At 42.8% G+C, this 23,085-nt stretch overlaps 1 long non-coding RNA gene across 1 annotated transcript; it reads right to left on the reverse strand.

Annotated features, from left to right (window-relative positions):
• Positions 1-12,978: 12,978 nt before the first annotated feature.
• LOC114228035 (uncharacterized) lies at positions 12,979-22,393 on the reverse strand. Its single transcript, XR_003614164.2, has 4 exons — positions 22,317-22,393; positions 21,337-21,485; positions 14,496-14,560; positions 12,979-13,134 (listed from the first exon to the last, which is right to left on the reverse strand). It is a non-coding gene; the product is annotated as an uncharacterized LOC114228035 (long non-coding RNA).
• Between the last annotated feature and the right edge of the window lie 692 nt (positions 22,394-23,085).

Here is a 23,085-nt window from a genome sequence, read left to right on the forward strand (position 1 = left end):
ATGAAGATTAATCAAACACAGCTGGGTTTTTGATTTTTCAAAGTTGATGCCAAAGTCAGTAACAAGAACAAACCAGATGATGAGGTGACTCACTGGGAAGAGTACAGGAATCTCATACAGGAGCCTGGAAGCCTCGGACGGTGACAGTGCCAAGGAGAGGATTGATGAATGAAAGAATAGACAAAATCCTGTTCAGAAAAGCCAAGCTAGCAAAAGCACAAAGTGCCAAGCTAGTGCCATTCTTCTCACCAAGAGACAAAAGGAAGATTCTTCTCACCCCCTCTCATCTGCTCTTACTTATGAAAGAGCTGCAAAGAGGCCTGAGGAAAGAAAAGGGAATAACTGACAAAGAAAGAGGGCAGAGTCTCTCAGACTAGTACAGGCTGTGTGCCCAGAAAGTCTGCTTTAAGGAAATGCTATTGGTAGACGTGGAAGGCCTCTGGGGCCAGGTGGCGGGACAGTTTTAACCTGGAACCAAAGGGAGAAGGGAGATTGTTAGGTGAGCACGAGAGCTCAGAGAGAGCAGTGCATGAGTTCCGGGTAGACTGGATTGTTGGTTATTTACCCTGCATCCATTCTCTCCTTCTTTCTTCCTAACAAAATCATTGATTTCTTTCCATGAATTTTCTCTTTCCCTATGCAACCTCAGAGAAATCTGATGCCTTAAAATTATGGAAATTTGCTGTGAACATGACTTTTTATGCACTCAGTACGTTTTTCGTGGAAAATGTTTTATTAAATGCACCAATAATTTGATTATCAAAGAACACTCTGTTATCAGAAATTTAGTTACCTAAGATGGGATTAGCATAAGTAGTAGGGTTACCTAACATAGTACCATGTGGAAAAAGGCCTATTCTAGACTACAGATTCCCTCCCTGCCTCAGAAGGTCACCTCCTTCCCCCATGGCAATGGAGGATTCTGAGTCCTCCAGCTCCTGAGAAGGGAGTAGTGGGGAGATTGAGGGAAGAGAGGGGCTCTTACCTCTCCCAGGATGGGTCTCCCATCACTTCCTGGTAACAGAAGATCTAAATGTCACCACATGACCCATGTTCTCCATACAAAGGCTGTACCAAGGGGTAGGTGAAGTCACAGGAGAAACATTATCATAAACCACAATCCCGTTGCCTGGTACTCATCTGGAAATCCCCAACCCTGCTTTTACTCATCTATCCTTCTTCTCTGCTTTTGTGCTCAAGCAGTTGTCTGGTATCACTTTAAATTTGTGATCACAAACTTCATGGCCTTCATTGCTGCCTGGAAATCCTGCTGTGTTCCCTATGCAACTCATTTTCTCACTCTCTCCGACAGTTATTCCCTTTTCTTTCCTCAGGCCTCCAACGGGCCCTCCCTTCTCATTCCCAACCAATAGCTTTGCCTCTTATTTCAATGAGAAAATAGATGCAAACAGAAGAGAATTCCATATCCTCCCATTATCAAATTTACCACTTTTTCATATGTATCAACTGTCCTGCTCTTATCTAGCCAACCCTTCCCTTGTATGCAGAATCTCAGCCCCTCTCATCTGCTCTTACTTATGAAAGAGCTGCAAGGTGAGACTCCTGAAAAAACATGCAAAATCTCCTGTGTATTAGTATTTTCTGAGAAAACATTCACAGTTTTCATAAAAATCTCAATGGGTACCAAAACAGTTACCCCCACTCTTCTAAGAGTTAATAATAATAGCCCTTCATTATTGAGCCTTTACTATGGGCCTAGTAGTAGCTTAAATGAGATAAGTTAATTCTCAATTCAATATTAAAAGTAATATTGAGACACCTCAACAAGTGATGTTCAGAGAGTTTATGTAGTCTGCTCAAATTTGTACACATCAAGTTGCAGAACGGGTATTTGAGTGCAGACAGATGCTCAAGACCATTACACTAAACACTGCCTCTGTGTTGTCTAGGAGAACTGTCCACCAAGGGATAGAGAATTTAGGATTATTTTGTCCTTTCCTTCATCTTATCTTTGGAAAACTAATATAAATACATATATACAAATTCTCTTAAAGAAAATACTATTTTACAATCAAAATTATTCAAATAAAATACAAGGCTAGGGGAATTGAATGCTTTACTTCATAAACAATTTAAATGAAATATTGCTTTCTACATTGTGCATCATTTTAAATGAACTATTATGAGATATTATGCAAATTAAAAGTTATCAGCCTTCTGTAAATAACAAAAAAGCACTTCAATTATTTAAGGAGTGATATATAACTGCTCAAGCGATCCAAGAAGGTAATGTAGCCTGTTTCTTGAACTCTATACACTTAGACAATTAAAAAATTGCTTGGTTTACATTCTAGAATACCAAAATATGAGTCACTATGCTATATCCTCCCTTCTTATACCTTGGCTGCTATTTCATCCTCACTTCATGATGCCTGTGGATCAAGAGATAAACTCTATGTATATTCAACTGCCTTGATACAAGTGACCAGGAATCCTTAGGCATAGGTGCTTTCCAGCCTCTAGGTACCACTTACACTGCCAACTTCTGGAAAGTGCCAAGTCTACCCCCAATAAATTCCCTTACTTCTTATACTCCATGCTCCAGCCATACTGAGCTTTACCATTCTACAAAACCATTCTCTTTGACAACAGACTTGTTGCTGCCTCTGCCTGCCTCCTCTGTCCCCTCCTTTCCTTAGTCAATTCTCCATCCTTCAAATGCTTTCCTTGAGCACTCCTACCCCAACTCTGAGATAGGTGGTATCCTATGGTTCTCCCAGTGCCTATTTACTCTCCCCCGACCACCACCCTTTATCCCTTCTATGCCCTGCCCCCAACACACTGCCCCCACCACCACAGTCACTATACTGTTGTCCATGTCCATGAGTTCTCTTTTTTTTCTTCTTTTTTGCTCAATCCCTCCACGCCACCCAACACCAAAACTGTCTGCCTGCTCTCTTCGGTCTGTGTGTCTGTATCTATTTTTCCTGGTAGTTCAGTTTCTTCATTTAAATTCTACATATGAGTGAAATCATACAATACTTATCTTTCTCTGGCTGACTTTTTTCACTTAGCATATGAAAAGACAGCTCACTGAATGGGAGAATATATTCTACAATGATGTATCTGATAAGGGGTTAATATCCAAAACTTATAAAGAACTTATAAAGCTCAACACCAAACACACACACACACACACACACACACACACACACACACACAACAACAACAACAACAACAACCCAATTAAAAAATGGCCAAAAGACCTGAATTGATAATTCTCCAGAGGACATACAGCATACAGATGGCCAATAAGACATATGTAAAGATGCTCAATATCACTAATCATCAAAGAAATGCAAATTAAAACCACAATGAGATATCACCTCATACTTGCCAGAATAGCTGTCATCAATAAATCAACAAATAAGTGTTGGCAAGGATGTGGAGAAAAGGGAACCCTTGTGCATTGTTAGTTGGAATACAGATTGGTGAAGCCATTATGGAAACGAGTATGGAATTACCTAAAAAAAATTAAAATGGAACTGCTTAATTACCCAGTGATTCCACTTCTGGGAACTTATCCAAAGAAACCTGAAACACTAATTTGAAAGATATATGTACCCCTATGTTCATTGCAGCATTATTTACAACTAGAAGCCTGGTGCACAAACTTGTGCACAGGTGGGGTCCCTTGGCCTGGCTGGCGATCTTGTCCAGTCCCAATCAGGGCCAATCAGGGTTGGCTGGCTGATGGGGAGGGACCCTGGGAGGTTGGCTGGCCGCGAGAGGTTGGCTGTGGGAGTGCACTGGCCACCAGGGGCAGCTCCTGCATTGAGCGTTTGTCCCCTGGTGGTCAATGCACATCATAGCTACTGGCCGTTCATCTAGTTGTAATGATCACTTAGGCTTTTATATATATATATATAGATAGCCATACTTGGAAGCAGCCCAGGTGTCCATCAGTAGAGGAGTGGATTAAAAAAAAAGCTGTGGTACATTTATACAATGGAATACTACTCTGCCATAAAAAGGAAGAAAATTTACCCTTTGCAACAGCATGAATGGATCTGGAGAACATTATGCTACTTGCCCTTATTTTAGCAACTAACTATTGCAATGGCTTATTATCTGTCCCCCTTGCTAGATACTATCCTTGGAACAAAGAACTGCATCTGCCTTGTTAAAAGTTGCATCTTTTATTATAGCTCAGTGCTTCAATTATCCGTGGTTGGCAAACTGCAGCTCGCAAGCCACAAAGTGTGGCTCTTCCACAAAATACCACGGCCTGGGCGAGTCTATTTTGAAGAAGTGGAGTTAGAGGAAGTTTAAGTTTTAAAAATTTGGCTCTCAAAAGAAATTTCAATCGTTTTACTGTTGATATTTGGCTCTGTTGACTAATGAGTTTGCCGAACACTGGAATAGATGAATCAAATTACTTACTGAAGGAACGAATAACTGTCCTAATTTATCATATCCTCTAATTAGGGCTATATGCCTATAGATGCATGCAAGAAAGAGATATATAGATGTGAGTGATACAGGGACACAGTAAAATTAGAGAACAAAAGCCTTACATACCCTCTGTATGAAAAAACATATTCATTATGTAAAGAATGCCCTCCAAAGACGATCACATCCCTCCTCATCTTTACTTCCATTCTTCCTCCCACACTACTACCTCACTGGTCCTTACAATAGGCCCTCCTCTGTCCTCATGATTCTGCATTTGTCATATTCTCTAATATCAATCCCCACTCATTTTCACAACTTGCCTTTCTACTGTCTTCTAATGACCATTTTCATCTAATTCAAGTAGTTGTCTATTTCAATTTGGATGTCAAAAGAGCATGGAAGCAATTTCATAAATAAATGTAGTGTACAAAACATTCCACACATTGATTTATGCTTATAATGCATACAATATGTGTATATATAGTATATAAAATATATTTTCTAGGTATGAGCAGTGTATCTCAACATACCATTATATATCAAAAGATCAATAATAGTCTTCTTCTGGCTAAGATGGAGGAAATGGATTTATGATGGAACCTGAAACAACACTAAAGAAAAACCTGCAGAAAATATATGAAACAAATGTTAAGAACACTGAACCTCAGACACTGAAGGCCAGCAATCCCTGAGAGATAACAAACAAATGAGGTAAATGCTATGATTGTCCAGCTTTCAACCTACAGAAAACTTCCGGGGAAAAGGAATTTGAGTGGAGTCTAGTGGACACCTGGAGTTTAAGAGACAGAGCTAAGCATCCAGGGAGATAAAGAAGGCTAGAGTTTGGATTATAAGAATACCAGAGAGAAGAGAGCTTCATAGAAGTCTAAAAGCTCAAAGCCTGAGCCTGGCACAGCTCATATATGTGTAAAAACTGCCAGAAAAAGAACCACTTGAAAAAATTAGATGGAACAGTATCTAACACTCATGTAGAACTAGGAAGAGTGCCTATTCCCACCCATCAAACTGTTAAGCCTCATAACTCACAAGGAATTGGTAGAGGGTACAGCCTCTGGTGGAGAATGATTAGCACCAGACTCAACAGAATTCTGGTGCTGCCTAACAGATATTAAAGGCAAGACCTGAAAGGATCCAACTGTTACCAAGGAACTTAAGCTCAAGAATATTTATAGGAAAACGGAAATATCCAGCAGCAAGTAAGGTAAAATTCATTATGTCTGACATCTAATCAAAATTTTCAAGGCATGAAAAATAAACAGAAAAATACAATCCACAATGAGTAGATAAATCACACAAATGAAACTGACCCAGAACTGACATGGATATTAGAAATAATATTAAATGATTTATAATAGCACTCTTAATGTTTGAAAAGCTTAGTAGAGGCATGGAAGATATAAAAGATGACCCCAATTAAACTTGTAGAGATAAAAATTATAAGGTGTGGTATACTGGTCTTCTGTTGCTGGTGAAGAAACTATCAAAAAATTGCTAGCTTAAAAAAGAACACTCATTTATTAGTGCATAGTCCTATCAGTCAAAGTCCAGGAGGTCTTGACTTGGGTCTATGATGAGGGTTTTACATGGCTGAAATTATGGCATTGGCTGGTCTGAACAATTATCTGGAGGCTCTGAGAAATAATTCACTTTCAAGCTCACTCAGGTTATTGACAACGTTCAGTTACTTGTGGACAGAGGACTGAGGAACCCATTTTCTTGCTGTCAACCAGGGGACACCCTGGGAACCTAGAAGCAACTCTCAGGATTTTTTTTTATATGCCTCCTTCTATCTGCAAGTTAGCAGCAAGGCATTGAACCCTTCACATGTTTCAAATCTCTCTGGCTTCCTCTCCTGGAAGCATCCTGAGGAAACACACTTGCATTAAAGGCTTATATACTTATACTATAGGCCCGATGCACGAAATTTGTACAAGAGTAGGCCTTCCTTCCCCTGGCTGCCAGCACCGGCTTCCCTCTGGCACCTGGACCCGGGCTTCCCTCGTAGACCCGGCTTCATCCAGAAGGTCGTCCAGAAGGACGTTGGGTCTAATTAGCATATTACGCTTTTATTATTATAGATAGGCCCACCCAGATAATCTCTCTTTTGACTAACTCAATGTCAACTGACTAGTAACCTTGACTACATTTGAAAAATTCCTTTTGCCATGTAATATTACATAATTGGGAGTGTGAGATTTCATCATATTCACAATTCTGGGGATTAGGGCAAAATCTCTTGGGGGGCCCATTTTATAATTCCCCATCACATGTGAGATGAAAAATACACTAGATAAAACTAAAGGAATATTAGATACTTTAGAAGCATCAAAAATAAAATACAGGGAGAAAAATACATAACAATACTGATTAATAATAATAATAATAATAATAATAATAATAATAATAAAAGCATCAGTGAGCTCTGGGGACAACTTCAAGGGAGGAAGGGAATATTTGAAGGAATAATGCCTCAAATTTTGCCAAAATGAACAAAAACTATAAACCAATAGTAGCAAGAAGGTCAATGAATCTCGCACAAAAAAACTTGCTATACCCAGCAAATACTACTTTAAAAAATTAAGGCAACAGCACCCAAGTGGCACAGTGAAGAAGTGCTTAGCCTTCCAAATATGATAAACACAGTGATCTTGGGATTGGAAAGTGGCTACAGGAATTGCTGAGTTCAGAGCCATGCAGTATCTGCTCCATCCACTCCAGCAACGTGGATAGTTAGTGCACCACTGCTTCTTTCCCCATTTAATCCATATCTGAATTACTCTTCTACTTATGCATTTGACTGACATAATTTAAATAGCACCCACAAGCCTAAGTGCAAGAGTTTAGCAAACAGAGTTAGCCTTCCAGCTTTTGCAGCTTAGAAAAAAGAACAAATAAGTTACAGATGTTGAACCAACCAACCTACGGTATATTCCACATCAATAAAATTATGTATTGAGGAACTTCCTGAAGATCTATCCTATGTTCCCACATTGTTTATATAGCACATACTGTCGTCTGGATTCTATTCTGATCCATTGGCATGGGAGCCTCCCTGCCCTGAAGACCTTCCTACAATGCCGACTACATAATAGGTGTCCACTATGCATATTCATTAAATTAAACTGCAATTGTTGAGTGGGTTCAAAATGGCAACTTAGGAGCATCCTGAGCTTGCCTCTTCCCTTGGACACACCAAATCTACAGCTACAAATGGAATAACTTCCTCTGGAAGAAACCAAAAAACTAGATGAGTAACTCCTACATGTTGGGTAAATGAGAAAAAAAATCCACATCCAATTGAGGAGAGGATGAGACACAATCGCACCATAAACCCACCCCTGGCATGGCAACCCATAATCAGAGGGAACCCACAACTCCCAGCTTCTCCCTGAAGGGCTCGAACCCCACATCTGGCACACTCACAGCACCTGAGTCACAAGCCCCCCAAACACTTAGCTTTGAAAACAAATGGGCTTGTGTCCACGATACTCACAAGGCTATAGTTAACTGAGAAACCGTTCTTAAGGGTTCAGGGGGACTCGCTGTGGCTATGGCCCAGGGCCTGGCACAGAGAGCTGCCTGAAATGCCCCAGTCATCCTGTGACAGAGACCTGTTTACCCACCTTAGGCATCAAACTTAGCACTCAGCTAGGACCCTACTGAAATACTCTACAAAACCCACACAGCCAGCACGCACGTCTTTGCACTCTCCCTCTGCCTTGCTCCAGGGCACCAGTATCTCCCGGAAAGGAGCTTGTGCACACAGCTGGTGCCCCGATTTCTGTGGCTGCTGTGCAGGGGCCGCCCCTGATTGCCTGGTTCTGGTGGTCAGCAGGGCTTACGTTCCCAGATCTCCCAGGACTGCAACAAACGGAGAAGCCGTTCTTCACCAGCTACTGCAAGAGCGCAGCACGGGGAGAGAAGACTGAAAGGCACCCCCAATCTTTCTGTGGAAGAGGCCTGTTTGCTTATCTTAAAGCTTCATCCTGAGGGACAGGCTGCTAATTTAACACAGAGAGGGGCCTACTAAAATACTCTCCAAAGACTGCAGGGGCCAGCAGGCCCTCTCAGGCCCTCTCTTGTCCTCTCCTTCTGCCTCCCTCCAGGTCTCCCTGATCTCCAGGAAAGGGGTTTGTGCACAATCTCTAAAGCCCTATTTTTGGCAACTGCCTTAGGACACACCATGTGACTTCCTGGCCCTGTTTGGGGGAGGGAGGATGAGGTAAGGGTTAGGGGAGTAGGTTAGCAGGTCCCACAGAACTGTACCAGAGAAAGAGTTCTTAACCAGCTCCCCCGCCCCCACGGTGGAGAGTAGCCACCTGGGAAGCCGGGTCTCCCTGTGAAAGAGGCCTGTGAGCTTACCTTCCCAGCTGTGGCCTGCGGGACAGGCTTCTAATTCAACACACATCGAGGGGCAGACTCTTGCGTGGGTGGGGGTGGCAGGGAACTAAAACAGCAGCCACAGCTTTTCCACTGGCCATTGAGCCCGCCCAGCCTGGGCTGACTTCCAGCCAAGCCCGAACCAGACCCACTCCCCACCCCCACGCCGCGAGGCCGGGACTGTGGACTCCTCCCCGCGATGCTGCGGGCGGGCACGCGGGCCGCTCGGCCCGGAGTACATTACGGGCACCTGCGGGCGGGAGGAGGCGTCACAGCCCAGCGCTAGCGGGGAAATTCCATAAAAGCCAAGATGAAACAAACAAACAAACAAACAAAGGAAACAAAACCTAATGTCGAAGCCACAGATCTCTGGCAGGCGCACCCTTTCTGCCACTGCCCCAACTATCAATAGTAAAACATAAATTTAACAATAATAAATATCTATTAAGCCCCTACAATGTCTGTGCGCCATAGACTGTTTCACGAACTTGAAATACGGCAGGGAACAAATTAGACAAATTCCCTGGCCTCCCGGAGGTTACAATTCCCATGGTTAGACAGGAGGAAAACATCAATGAGCAAGTAGTTGTAATATAATATTAAAACTTCCCCGAAGGAAAATTAAGAGGGCAATAGGACAGACCAAGGTGAGGACTGTTAAACTATTTGCGATGGGATAGTCAGGGGAGGACTCTTTGAGGAGGTGGCATTTGAGCAGAGATCTGAACGGAGTGAGGCAATGAGCCCAGTCGCTGGCGGAAGTGAACAGCAAGGGCAAAGGCCCTGAGGTTTGAACATCCTTGGCAAGCTGGAGGGGTAGCAAGTCAATGAGGTGGGCCAGGGGGAGTGAAGGGGAGAGCGGTGGGCATGGGGTTGCAGGGGGAGCCAGAGGACGCCCAACCCTCATTGTGCCTCAGACACGCCTGGAACTTTAAAATTCACAGATACCCCCAGCATACTGACTTCGGGTGCCTCGGGGTGGTGCCTGAGCAGCAGTGAGTGTTCAGTACTCCCCGGGTGATTCTAACGTGCAGACGTGTTTGAGAAGCACTGTTGTGGGGCCTTGTATCAAATGTGATGGGAAGGTGCGCAGGTTTGCGCAGGGGAATGGGATACTCTGATTTCCACTTTAAGAGGATCACTCTGGCGGCTGCTTAGCACAAGAAAGCAAACAATGGGGGCAAGAGCAGAGATAGGGGATAGCAATTGGGAGGCTATTGCAAAACTCCCGGCGAAAAAGATTATGGTGGCTAGGGTGGTAGAAGTGGAAGTGGTGAGAATGGCCAAATTTATGATGTCATCTGTGATGATATAGCAACAGGATTTGCTTGTGGATTGGATGTGGGATGTGAAAGAAAGAAAAGACTCAATGATGACTCAAAAAGTGTGGGGCCTGAAACCGGTTTGGCTCAGTGGATAGAGCGTCGGAAGGGTCCCGGGTTCGATTCGGGACAAGGGCAGGTACCTTCATTGCGGGCACATCCCTAGTAGGAAGTGTGCAGTAGGCAGCTGATCGATGTTTCTCTCTCATGATGTTTCTATCTCTATCCCTCTCCCTTCCTCTCTGTAAAAAATCAATAAAATATGTATATTAAAAAAAAAAAAAGTGTGGGGCCTGAGGTACCAAATGTATGGTGTTAGTGAGCCAGGGTCCATCAGTATAGGGGATGGGAAGAGAGAAGTCAGTTTTGGGGAGAAATCAGAAGTTGATGTAAAAATAATTATTAAAATGGTGTTATCCCTACTTTTCTACATCTTTGCCTTCTTCCTTTTTTACTTAACTCTCATTTGGCCATATCCCAACTCCCAACCTGTCTAAACTACAAATTGTGTCTCATCTCTTTTGGAATCCAAAGCTCAAAATGCTTCCCTGCAGTGCTATTATATCACTACTAGAGGCCCGGTGCATGAAAATTCATGCACTGGAGGGGGGGTCCCTCAGCCCAGCCTGCCCCTTCTCACAGTCCGGGAACCCTCAGGCACAGGAGGCGACCCAGCGATCAGGGGAAGGCGACGCCCCCGTCACACCTCTGCTGCTGCCACTGCCGACAGCGCAAGCCTCGGCCGGCCCTGGTTACCTGAGCCTCGGGTGGCCCTGAGCAGCTGGGCAGCTGCCATCCAAGGCTTGCCTGCACCTTGGGCGTCAGCTGGGCAGCCGCCATCTGAGGCTTGCCTGCGCCTCGGGCTGGCCCTGGGCAGCTGGGGGCTGAGGGCGGGTCTGGCTGCACCGTTCACCTGCTGCCCCCCCCCCCTGCTGGGCTGAAAGGACTGGGGGACTCTGGCGGGGCTAAGGGGACTGGGCACCACCATCTTGTAACTGTGGGCGCCACCATCTTTGAGGGCATGGCAGTCAATTAGCATATTCCCTCCTCATTGGCTGTGGGTGCTGCCATCTTTGTGAGGTTGTGATGGTCAAACAGCATATTCCCTCTTTGTTAGATAGGATTAGAGGCCCCAAGGGGTCCTTATCGCTGCTGCAGAGGTGGGAGAGGCTCCCACCACCACTGTGCTGGCCAGCCATGAGCCGGCTTCTGGCTGAGCAGCACTCCCCCTGTGGGAGTGCACTGACCACCAGGGGGCAGCTCCTGCGTTGAGTGTCTACCCTCTGGTGGTCAGTGCACATCATAGTGACTGGTCATTCTGCCGTTTGGTTGATTTGCATATTAGCCTTTTATTATATAGGATAAATTAATGTACCTATACAGGTATTCTAAAGATCTGAGGGAAGACACATGTGGCTATGCCCACAACTCCTGGACAAGGCATTACAAGCATATTCACAAGGACTGTGCTAGCCTTTGAAAATATACTGCTGGATGCAAGTTGGCAGTTAAAATTTGGTTCAGCCAAATTCCTGAGAAGTGGATCCTGAATCTTGGAAGGTCAGGCCAACTGAATTTCACTCTTCTTCATTAGCATTCTTGCAAAAAGAAAAAAAAAGATTAAGTAACAGATTTTGCAAAAATCAGATGCACTTCTTTATTTACCAATTATAAGCCATTAGATATTCTTTAATTATTTTTAAACACTTTAAACATTTAAGTATCCCCATTAATTAGAGAAGAGTTTTAAATATCACCCCCTCCCCCTTTTTATAGGAGAAGAGTTGAACTTCTGACCCCACAGCTCATTTTAACAAAGTGTTTTATCGTATTTGTAAAAGGTAATATTGAATGTTTAACTTTTTCTAATGGCTGATTTCCATTCCAGAATTAATCTGGCATGTCTATTTGCAACTATTCTTTGTTTTGCAAAACATGTTAGAAGAGCTTTCCTTAACTCCAAGATGGTACTAGATTGCAACTGCTTTGTCATTGCTTTTAAAAAGAGTTACATTGTTTAAATTAAGATTTAAAAAAAAACTTATCTTCATCACATTTTATCAAAACAAGAGGGGGCTGGGAGAGGTCAAAGGGGACATAAATAGTACTTTCAACAATAAAGATTTTTTAAAAAGAAAGAAAAAATAAAGTTGCTAAAAACAAAAAAAAATTAATAAAAATATAGAGAAGACTTTAAAGGGAATCTTTAAAATAATATAGTTTAAAGACTAAATTTATATTAAAATTATTTTACAGATATATAATAATAGGACAGCTAGTTATAATCATCACTTTTCATGTACTAAAGATGATGCCAACCAAACCTTTCTAGTTAAATAATAAAAGTTAGAGGTATCACACCCAATGTATCAGACTAAATTATTTCAGAATAAAGGTAGAGACCCATCACTCTGTTTATTTGTTTGTTTTTTTTGTTTTTTTAGTGTCAAATATGCATGAGCTTTATAACCCCCATAAGTGGGGGTTAATTGCCGCTGTTGTTTTAACTGTTATTAAGAATCCACTATCGCTGAAACCGGTTTGGCTCAGTGGATAGAGCGTCGGTCTGTGGACTGGAGGGTCCCAGGTTCGATTCTGGTCAAGGGCATGTACATTGGTTGCGGGCCCATCCCCCGGTGGGGGGTGTGCAGGAGGCAGCTGGTCGATGTCTCTCTCTCATCAATGTTTCTAGCTCTCTATCCCTCTCCCTTCCTCTCTGTGAAAAATCAATAAAATATATTTAAAAAAAAAAGAATTCACTATCTAGCAAGTGCAGTGCTAGGTGCTTTCATAAACATTAACTTACTTTAATTGAAATATTTTAGGACAGGTTTCTGATAGTGAATTTATTTTTTGTTTGTTTGTTTGTATCGAGTTTATTAGGATGACATTGGTTTGCAAAACCATACAGATTTTAAGTGTACAACTCAATAAAACATCATCTGCACACTGCATCGTGCATGCATCGCCTGGAGCAAAGTCTCTTTGGTAGAATCTAGGGAAAAAATGAACAAAGAGTCATAACAATGCTACTGACAAGAGTTTGCTTATATGTATCAAATGTTAACGAAATGAAAGAGGCTCTTCATATATTGAAGAAGGATTGCATGTGCATACAAATGGAAAAATAGTCTACCTTAGTAAAACCAGATGTGAGGAAATTGGGGCTACAATAAGCTTCAAAGGAAGAGAATGTAGAGAGGAACACATAAGCTCCTCTTGACTCAAGGAAGAAAAAGATCAGAAATATATTTTTCCTTTTATGATAGTGGACATCTGAAGAGTCTTTTGCTTGTCAGAAAAATTAAAGGCAAAAGAAAACCATTTCAAAGTGATAAAAATTTCCCAACAATATTATAGACTAGACTCATCCCATATATAGCAATATGTTCTTGAAGACAAGACTTCATCTCATGCTAAGAAATTTACCACTATATTTTCCAGCTAAATTCCTTTGCCTTTAGTTGTTTCAAATACTTTTGAAGCATTGCTCAATTATATAAGTTATAAAAACAATTGTTAATGTGAAAAATTAATGATGTTTATAAAATTATGTTGGTATATCCTCTGAAATAAGCTCAATATTTTGGTAAATATTTAACAGGTTAGTAAACTCTTATAAATACATTTATTTAAAACATGTTAAAGCCCAACTTATCTTTCTAACAATTTTTTAAATTTTTCAATTACCATTGACATTCAATATTATATTGGTTTTAGGTGACACCATAATGGTTAGACATTTATATAAGTTGCGAAGTGATCCTCCCAATAAGTCTAGTACCCACCTGTCACCCATACATAGTTATTACAATATTACTGACTATATTCCTTATGCTGTACTTTAATGGTATTAAGGAAGTATTAACTCGATCATCTATGTAGGCAGTAGAATTTATTTTTGGATTTCAATCTTTTCTTTTAAAACCCAACTTTTATTGAGATATAATTGACATATAACATTGTATTAGTTGAAAGCATACAATGCAATAATTTATGTATATGTTGTGAAATGATTACCACAATAAGTTTAGTTAATAGCCATCACCTCACATAGTTACAAAACAGAATAATATAATATAAGAAGGGGGGAGAAGGAATGAGGAGGGAGAAGCGAGAGAATATCTATGCAAAGGAATCCTCCCAAAACAAGTGGAGTTGAGGTGGGGGCAGGTCTTTCTTCTCTCCCTTCTTCCCCTTCCCCAGCAGTCTGGCCCTGCAGGGTATGGTTCCTGTTAAGAAAGCAGCAGAGGCAGAGATCTGATGGTATGAGTAGGGAACCCCAAAGCAGCCCGCCAGGGATCACACCCTTGGGAGGAATCACACTCTGGTGGGTTCCGGGAACACCACACTGACCTGCAGGGCTCCGAGGTCTCTGATGAGGGATTATGTGCAGAAAGGCACCAGGATCCCAAGAGGGGCTGTGGGAAGACCCGGGGAGAGGAAGGAAGGGGGTGATCTGAACCATCTCAATCAAAGCTCTCCGAGTCCTCAACTAAAGCCCTTCCAGAGGAATAAAATAAAATATAAGAGCAGAACAGTCATGCTGGGGATGAAGGCGGCAGAAGGTTCAACTATTCAGGGAGGAGGAACTCAGAGGTGGCTCCTGAAAGAGGCCACCTCTTTTGAATGCCTGGCCACAGCCCTGAGGATGGGAAAGTGTTCCTGGCCCACTCCCACCCTCGACACAGGAACTCCTAAAAGCACAGGAAAAGTCATCACCTTTTGCCATGAGGATCGTGATGGAGCTCCATGCAAATATAGGGGGGAAAAGGGCAAATGGTCCAAGTCACATACTGAGACAATTACCAAATACCAGAAAATAATAATATATGGCCATAAACCAACTGATGACTGTAACCTAGTATTTCAAAATAAAATAAAAAATGAGAGAAGCTATGCAGGAACAACGTAACTGAAATATACACCTAGAACAGTATGAAAACAGAGCTGACAGAGCTCATAGCTACCCAACAGAAGGGAGAGAGAATGGTAAGCAGGGACACGAGACAAACGCGACGCACATCTCCACTTATAACCTGGTTCTCGCGCTCATTGAACCCCTGTGGCTCTAGATTGGATTTGCCCCTACCTGCTTTGCTTACCCCCCCCCTCCCCTATGGCACTTAGTACCTCTTCTGCATCATTCCTTAAAGTTTCCTTCTTAGTCTCATCTACTCTCCCTGACATCCTCTGAGCCACTCCTCAGGCCTGTGTCTACTAGTATTACTTTTACCTACAGGGCCCATGGTGTCCAAACTCTACAAAGAATGAAAAATCTTCACCTTGACATCCTGTTTCCCTTGACACCCTGCACCCCAACCCCAAACAATAAGGAATTCTGACTCGGACTACAGAGTGACACTTGACGATTGGTGGCAGTTTCTCTCAGCAAACAATCGCAGGATAAATGGAGTAAGTGGGAGCTGGATGGGGTCAACTTCCTGGCAGATGATGTGGCTTTTTAAAAGGAAGGTCAGAAAAATGCTCTTTCACGTATGTTGAGTTGAACTTAACTAAACAATCATTGGAATAATTAAAGGACAAATATCGTGCATGACATATTTATCTATTTGTGCTCTACGTCAAATACACAGAGAGCGTGGTGGCGTTATGATGTATGCCAGTAATTACAGAGCGAAGCTTTCGAATCTCCCTGAAATCTCCTCTCTCCATTGTACAGCCTCCCAACAGCCTGGCTCTCACAGGCGGAACACTCCACTGCCAAAAATGCAGGACCAAGCAAAAAAGTCTAAGAGAAGTCACTGGAAAAAACCCACAAAACATATTCCAGCAAACAAGGAACAATGCCATTGTCCTCTTAAAGTAAACACCTTTGACTTTGTAAACTAGATTGTAAACCTTAACGCCCCTCACCCGTTCTACTCTATCCTTTATTTTTAAAGTTTTATCCTGAAATGTTTTCTTAGTTAGGGATATTAAAACTCCTCCAATGCCTCGACAGCTGTGGTGATTCGGTAAGCACATAAATCTGGGCTTAATATCTAAATCAAGAGTGTCTAAAGCCTTATGGATTTTATCCTAAGATGCAGCATGTCCTCCCAAACAACTCCTGCCACCAAGTGAAGGAGAGCCTGACCTGTGGGGGTTAAAGCTGGTGAAGATGAGCTTCCAACTCTGCTCATAAAAATCTAAGACAAGTTCAGGTAAATGATGCAACACTGATAAGTAAGATGGCATTTCTGGTCACATTGCAGAAGCTCAGCAAGACAGGCAAGAGGCTCTGTATGCAGGTTGCAATAGCACACGAAGCAGATGTAACCTGTAAGCCAGGAGGAACCGACCGACTTTTAATTTAGTGGAATAAATAATTGTGAGAATGGCACCAACATCCAAACCAGACAATGGCTCAGTTAGTTGGAGGAGGGGGACGAGTGCAATCAGGATGAATTTATATAGTTCATTTTCTTATATAAACAAATTCTGATGTGTGAGAATGTCGGTGCTGACAGGCTGTTTCTATAGTAATATCCTAATAGCTGGGAGACCTCCTGGGGAAATTATTTCTCTCTCGGCTCTACCTGGTGATATGTGAAACCAATCACATCCAAAATAAAACACTGAGAATAGCACAAAAAGTAAGCGCAGAGAGAAGAAATGAGTTCTACGGCTACCTGCTGAACCTAGGGAAGAACCAGAAAATGGAGCTGGTCTTTCTGCAGCAACTTCTGTCCACTGGTTTGAGCAGAAGATGAGGGGGGGGGGGGGGGAGAGACACCTCCTCTCTTCCTTTTTCTGTTGTTAGTGAATTTGAGAAAAGGACAAATACTCCCACCAAGAGCAGAGAAGAGAAAGCTGTTGCAATCTATAATAATAAAAGGGTAATATGCTAATTAGACCGGACGTCCTTCCAGATGTCCCTCTGGACAAAGCCAGGGCCGGAGGGAAGCCAGCCCAGGTCCCAGGTGCCAGAGGGAAGCCAGTGCTGGCAGCCGGGGGAAGGAAGGCTTACTCTTGCACAAACTTTGTGCATTGAGCCTCTAGTAGGGGAATAATTACCAAAGCCTTCTTTTCCCTCTCTTAGCTCCCCCTTCTAGGTTAGAGCTTGAAGTGTTTTTGTTTCTTCAGAGCCCTTATAGTAAACTTTAATAATTATTCTAAGGAGAATAGCTTCTAAATCTAATATAAATTAATAGAAACATTATTAATATATATCTAATACCCCCCATTGTCACTTAAATTAACTGAATTCCATCTTGGGTCCCTCAGGCTAATTAAATCAGAACACTGCCAGCAACAAAGCCTTTCCCACATTAAGTGTGGGGAGGGCGATTACTCCGACGCTGCCACCGGTGAGCTGAAGAGCCGGGGATGCCCCTCCCCCAAGAGACTGCTAATTCTGTGTTTAAATTTAATTAAAGCCAATCCCTGTTTCCAACTGCTCTGAAACACCAGAATTTCCAGAATAATGTTTTGAACTCAAGAGAAAGCCTCGACACAGTGCAGAGTTGGAGGTTTTCTTTTAAATCAGAATTGGGGATTGCTTCTGCTTTTCCCATAAGCTGGTGAATGAGCCGATGTCTAGTACAGACTGCCTAGTGGTAAGGTTATAGCAGGGCACACTAGTCTTTGATAGAAATGAGTTAGTCAATACCAGGTATAAATGTGAGCTCTGCATCTGACGGTGTGACAATACACTGCAAGCAGTATAGAAAACTTGCCAAAAAGAAAATCCATGGCTAATTACTTGAAAATGCAAACACGGTCATTATCAATGGCAAGAAAGACTTTGTTCTGTCTGGGAGAGAGAAAGGAGGAGGAAATTAAGGCACCACTTTAGCCAACACACTGCACATTTTTTTTTTTTTTTTTTTTTTTGGTCCTAAACAGAATACCCGTGAATATATTAGCAGCATGGGAGCCAGCTAACAATGTCATTATCCACAGGAGTGTAGAAAGTGTGTGAAAACTGTTCAAGTCACTGAGGAAATTCAGGTTAGTACAAGATTACAAATCGCTCTTGCCTTCCCAACAGCCAGAGCGTAAGTATCTTTGCACTAATTATCAAGGCAAAGAAATACAGCCCTAATATCAACTACAACCCATAAATATGGACCCAAAGAAGATTCACAAGAAACAGTTTGTGGCAACACATTTAGCCTGTTACCACGTAGAAAACCCGGCTAGTAGTACCTCCTTGCATCTAAGCCACGAGACAAGAAAATCACACTAAACAGATTTTATAAAATCCTTAAATGAACGCTTATATTCCTTTCTTTGGGGAAGGCAAAGAAGTAAGCCATTAACTTTTTTTATCCCTAACTTAGCCAGCATCCAAAATGCAGTACAAGGAGGGATATTCCTCCTACCGCCCTTTACTCAAATACGGATTTCCATAAAATCAATTCATCTTGGGGTGGAAGGGGCCGTGGAGGTCCTGAAGCCCGCCTCCCACCGAGTCCTCCCACAGCCGGGAGATCATCCAGCCTGTGTTCCAAAGCCTCCAGTGGGGGGGCTTCCCACTGTTTAAGGCAGCTCCTTCCACTGATCAAGAGCGACAGTTATTAGAATTTTGTAATATTGGGCTGAGATAGGCCTCCTGATCATTTCCACCCACTGGTCCTAGCTTTGTCCTCAGAAGCAATTCAGAGCCGAACCCCTTCTTATCGCCATGACAACTCTCCAAATATTTGAAGGCGATGAGAGCCTTCTGCACCCAGGTTGTACAATCCCACTTTCCACACTTCTTCATTTAGAGGTAGACCCTTTATTCCTCTAGGACACTTAACTACTCCGACTTGGCCAAGAGAATGATACAGTGATACATTTTGGCCCGGGTGCAAAGGCTCTCACCTTTTCTGGGAACACACGTTTCCCTACATGGGAATAAAATATGTTCACTCTCCCAGCAATGCCTGCTATCAGAAACATAGGTGGTTGCACTCAACCCTGACATCCCAAGAACAGAAGTTTTTCACAGCAAACAATACATTATAAGGCTGACTTCAGTTTATGATGAATAAAATAGAACCAGAGACATTGAAGCATGGAACAGACTGAAAAATTTGAGAGGGAAAGTGTGGGTCGGGGATGGGGGTGGGTGGGAGGGGAGTGATTAACTGGGGAACTCATATGCATATGTGCATAACCCATGGATACAGACAATAGAGGGTGGGGTCTGGGGTGGGGGGGTCAATAGGGGGGAAAAACACAGACTAAGAAAGGGAACATCTGTAATACTTTTGACGATAAAGATACATTTAAAAAAGATTGACTTCAGTTTAGTTCAATAAATGTTTTCAAGCACTTATGATATAAAAGGCTTGAAGCTAAGGGATATGTAAGGTGCAAGATGTTTACATCTAGTAGGAAACATTAGACAAATGCACAAATGAGCTATAAAGCAATACAGAAAGAGGTAAGTACTCTAAAGGACATATAAAAGATTATTAGATATGGGGAAGAGAAACCCGCTTCCTCGGAGAGGCCTGGGAAGGCTGCATGGAAGACGTAGGAAGGCCTGAATGTGAGGGAATCGTGAAGGAAAGGTAAGATCCTAATAAGCAGAGAAACATGTTGGGAGCATGAGGGACTCCAAGATAGAACAGACAACTGAAAAAGAGAACTGAAGAAAGAAAAGAGAGTCTAATGCCTCCAGGAAAATAACAGCCCAATCAGACTGAAGTGTCTAAGGCAAGAAGGGGAGGAATGGAGTGGTGTAAAGCTCCAAAATCCACCTGAAGAAGTCGAATATTTTTAAACAAATGTTTACCAATTATGCTAATTATATAAATTGAACAAATGACCTAGCCATGGCTGATAGCTAATGGCTTTGATTTCCGTAGTCTCAATGTAGTCAGATAGGTTTTGGCCACACAAAACCTGAAAGGATAGTATAGATGAGTAAGTTCACAAACAGCTAACATATTTTCCTTTATTTAGTGCAGTCCCTATGCCAGGCACTGTACTAAGAACATGCTACATGAATGAATATATTTAATAATTTTAATGTCCATATGAAGTAGGTGCTATTATTTTTCTCCTTATAAAAGGCACAGAGAGATGAAGAAATTTGCCCAAGATCACACCGTGAGCAAGTGGTCGGGTTAAGATATGAAGCTAGTCTCTGGTTCTATTTGCTGTAGCAAGCAGCCTCACATTGACTATGTGGTGACTTACTCTTACAACTGGTTTATAACCAGTTACTAACGCAGACTTTTTAAAAGTTGTTTTTAGCCTACAGGGTGAGCTAACACAACTTGTTTGGTTTATATCTATCTGTTCATTTTCCGGAACTATTACGCTATTCTGGGTCCTGATTAAGGGACTCATTTGGCGTGCCAAATCCCAAGAACTCTGAATCATCCTAGAAAACAAGTCATCCCTCTATGGCTAACCGAAGGAAAAACTTGCCTGTGGTACAAATATATCTATAGACCATACGCAATTCCCCGCATACCTCCTTTAAAGCAGCTTCCTTAATTAAGGGTAGACTAATCTCTCCTAGCTGCCACCCCCTCCTGCGTCCAGGATGGCTCTCGGCTGAACAACTCTAGACAGATAAAAATGTAACCTGCTGTTAAAGTCCCTAAGAAAGAACATTCCACAGCCACCCCCAAGGTAACAAATCCCCCTGCCTGACCACTTAAAGCCATGCCTATTCATCAGAGGAGAAAGTTTATTTACATACTTCCAATGAAACTGCTTTGTTCCGATTTCCACAGGGGCCCTCAGGCCCCAGAAACCCGGCTTTGTTCTGTGGCGGCTGGCACCAGCTCAGATTCTGGTATCACTTAATTGGGACATGGCTTGTTTTCTGGTCCTGACTCCTCCACCACGAGGAAACTTGCTGGTCAGCAGACCCAGCAGCAAGCAGCTGAGACTTAGGGCAATCTGTCCCTCCAGAGGGAGCTATTCTTCTCACTGAATAAGGAGCTGGGCCCATACCCAGCCAGCGTGGCTCAGTGGCTGAGCATCCACCTATGAACCAGGAGGTCGCGGTTCCATTCCCAGTCAGGGCACGTGCCTGGGTTGTGGGCTCGAGTCCCAGTGTGGGCCGTGCAGGAGGCAGCTGATCAATGATTCTCTCTCATCATGGATGTTTCTATCTCTCATCCTCTCCCTTCCTCTCTGAAATCAATTAAAAAAAAATATTTTTTTTTTTTAAATCTGGGCCCATGTGCAGATCCAACACGCACAAACACAGGGAGGTCTGCCCTCTCGGTAAATCCCACACCTTTGTTTCAGTCAGTGTAGCTTTCTGCTTTGATTGTCCGACCCATCTTTGGGCCGGGCAACTCACTACTCTTCTAGTCCTCAGACGGGAAGGCGTGTCTCTGCGGTCTCTGAGGGAGGACAGGGCTCCGTGGGTGAGGGAGTTGTCTCCTGGAGAGAAGGGTAAGGTTTGTCACTGAGGAAGAAAAGTGCTCACAAATGGTGCCGGACTTGGAAGATTGGCTATTCTACTTCATGTTCCCTTTTAAGACCATGTAGAATCACGTATCATGCTAAGGACATACAAAAGGATGCCTGCTATGATCCTATCGCAGTGTGAGAAAGTCGTTACATATTTTTTAAATATTTGGTTAAGGGACAACATGAAGATTTGTGGCTAACATAAAACACTGCTGGGTGTTACCGATGTACTTTGTAGGCAAGAAGGAGCCAGCAAAGCAAATATTTACTAAACTCCTTTTATATGCCAGGGCGAGAGCCACAGCAAAGAGCAGCTTTTATTTTGAAGGCTCTATTTCTAGCTTGCCAGAATAGCTACCATTATTCATCACCTGCTTGGTGCCAGACTTTATCCTGGCTGCCTTATTACATAATCTTAATCCACACAAACACCACACGAAGTCTCTATTCCATAGAGACTGAAATGGAAGTATAGAGGATAAATAACTTATCTGAAGTCACCGTGCTGGAGGGTGACAGAGATGGGATGGGATGGAATCCCAAAGCCATCTGCCTCCCAAGTACCAGGATTGGCCCTGAAGCTGCCACCTCGGGGCAGGTGGGCAAGCTCTGAGGGGTGCACCGACCCAGAACCCTGAGGCTGATGTTGGAGGCGGCAAAGACGGGGTATGGCTCTGGGCAGCAATATTTTTAAATTCTTTTTTTCTACGTGGAGCTACTTTCATGGCAGTATTTTTCCAGCTATCTTTTAGGCTAGAAAGAGGAATGGGTCACACACCCTGGGAGGCCGCAGTGACTCACCTTCCGTCTCTCTCCAGAGCTGCCTTCTCTTGGGGAATAACCCCGGCCACCATCATCCAAAGGCTCCTGAGAAGTAGCTTTTTAAGAGTAAAAACCTCCTTTAGTTTTGTGTAATTTAACAGTTCAAAACTCACTTGACCACAGTCTTTTTTCCACACAACACCTAGCACCCTACAGAACTGACCTTTCACAGAAAACATGGTGACTCAGCCTAAGGACCCTCCCACCCCTCACCTCCCCCAAGACAATCCCAATACCGAGGTGTGGATTATTCTCTCAGGTGATGATTCAACCACAGCCATCTGCGGGCGGTGCAGATGTGGAAGAAATAGAAAGATGCCACGTACTCACTGGGGTGAGTCATTAACTCCTTTGAGCTTCAGTTTCCTCACCTATGCAATGGAGGAAACATAAGGTTGCCTTGAGGATTAATAAAATAATTCATTGAGCTGGTTTCATATAACTGTCTGACACATAATAAGACTCAAGGAATGTCCGCTATTACTTTTTAAAACCAGATTAAATGCTGGAGGTGAAATGACATAAGACTTCTGAGAATACTTTGTAGACTCAAGAGTACAATATAAATGTCAATGATTAGTTGTTGTGGTTACCATGCGACACTGCCTCATCTCTGCAAAATGCTGCAATTCAGTTACGTCCTCCATGTCCACAGAAAACACCCAGTGGAAGACTGGTTACTCTGCTTGCTAAGGCTTCCTTACTCTTGTGGCCCTGACCTGTAATGGAAAGAAGCTAAAACCCTCCT

Source organism: Eptesicus fuscus, chromosome 10 (genome assembly GCF_027574615.1).
Source record: "Eptesicus fuscus isolate TK198812 chromosome 10, DD_ASM_mEF_20220401, whole genome shotgun sequence".
Lineage (NCBI taxonomy): Eukaryota > Metazoa > Chordata > Mammalia > Chiroptera > Vespertilionidae > Eptesicus > Eptesicus fuscus.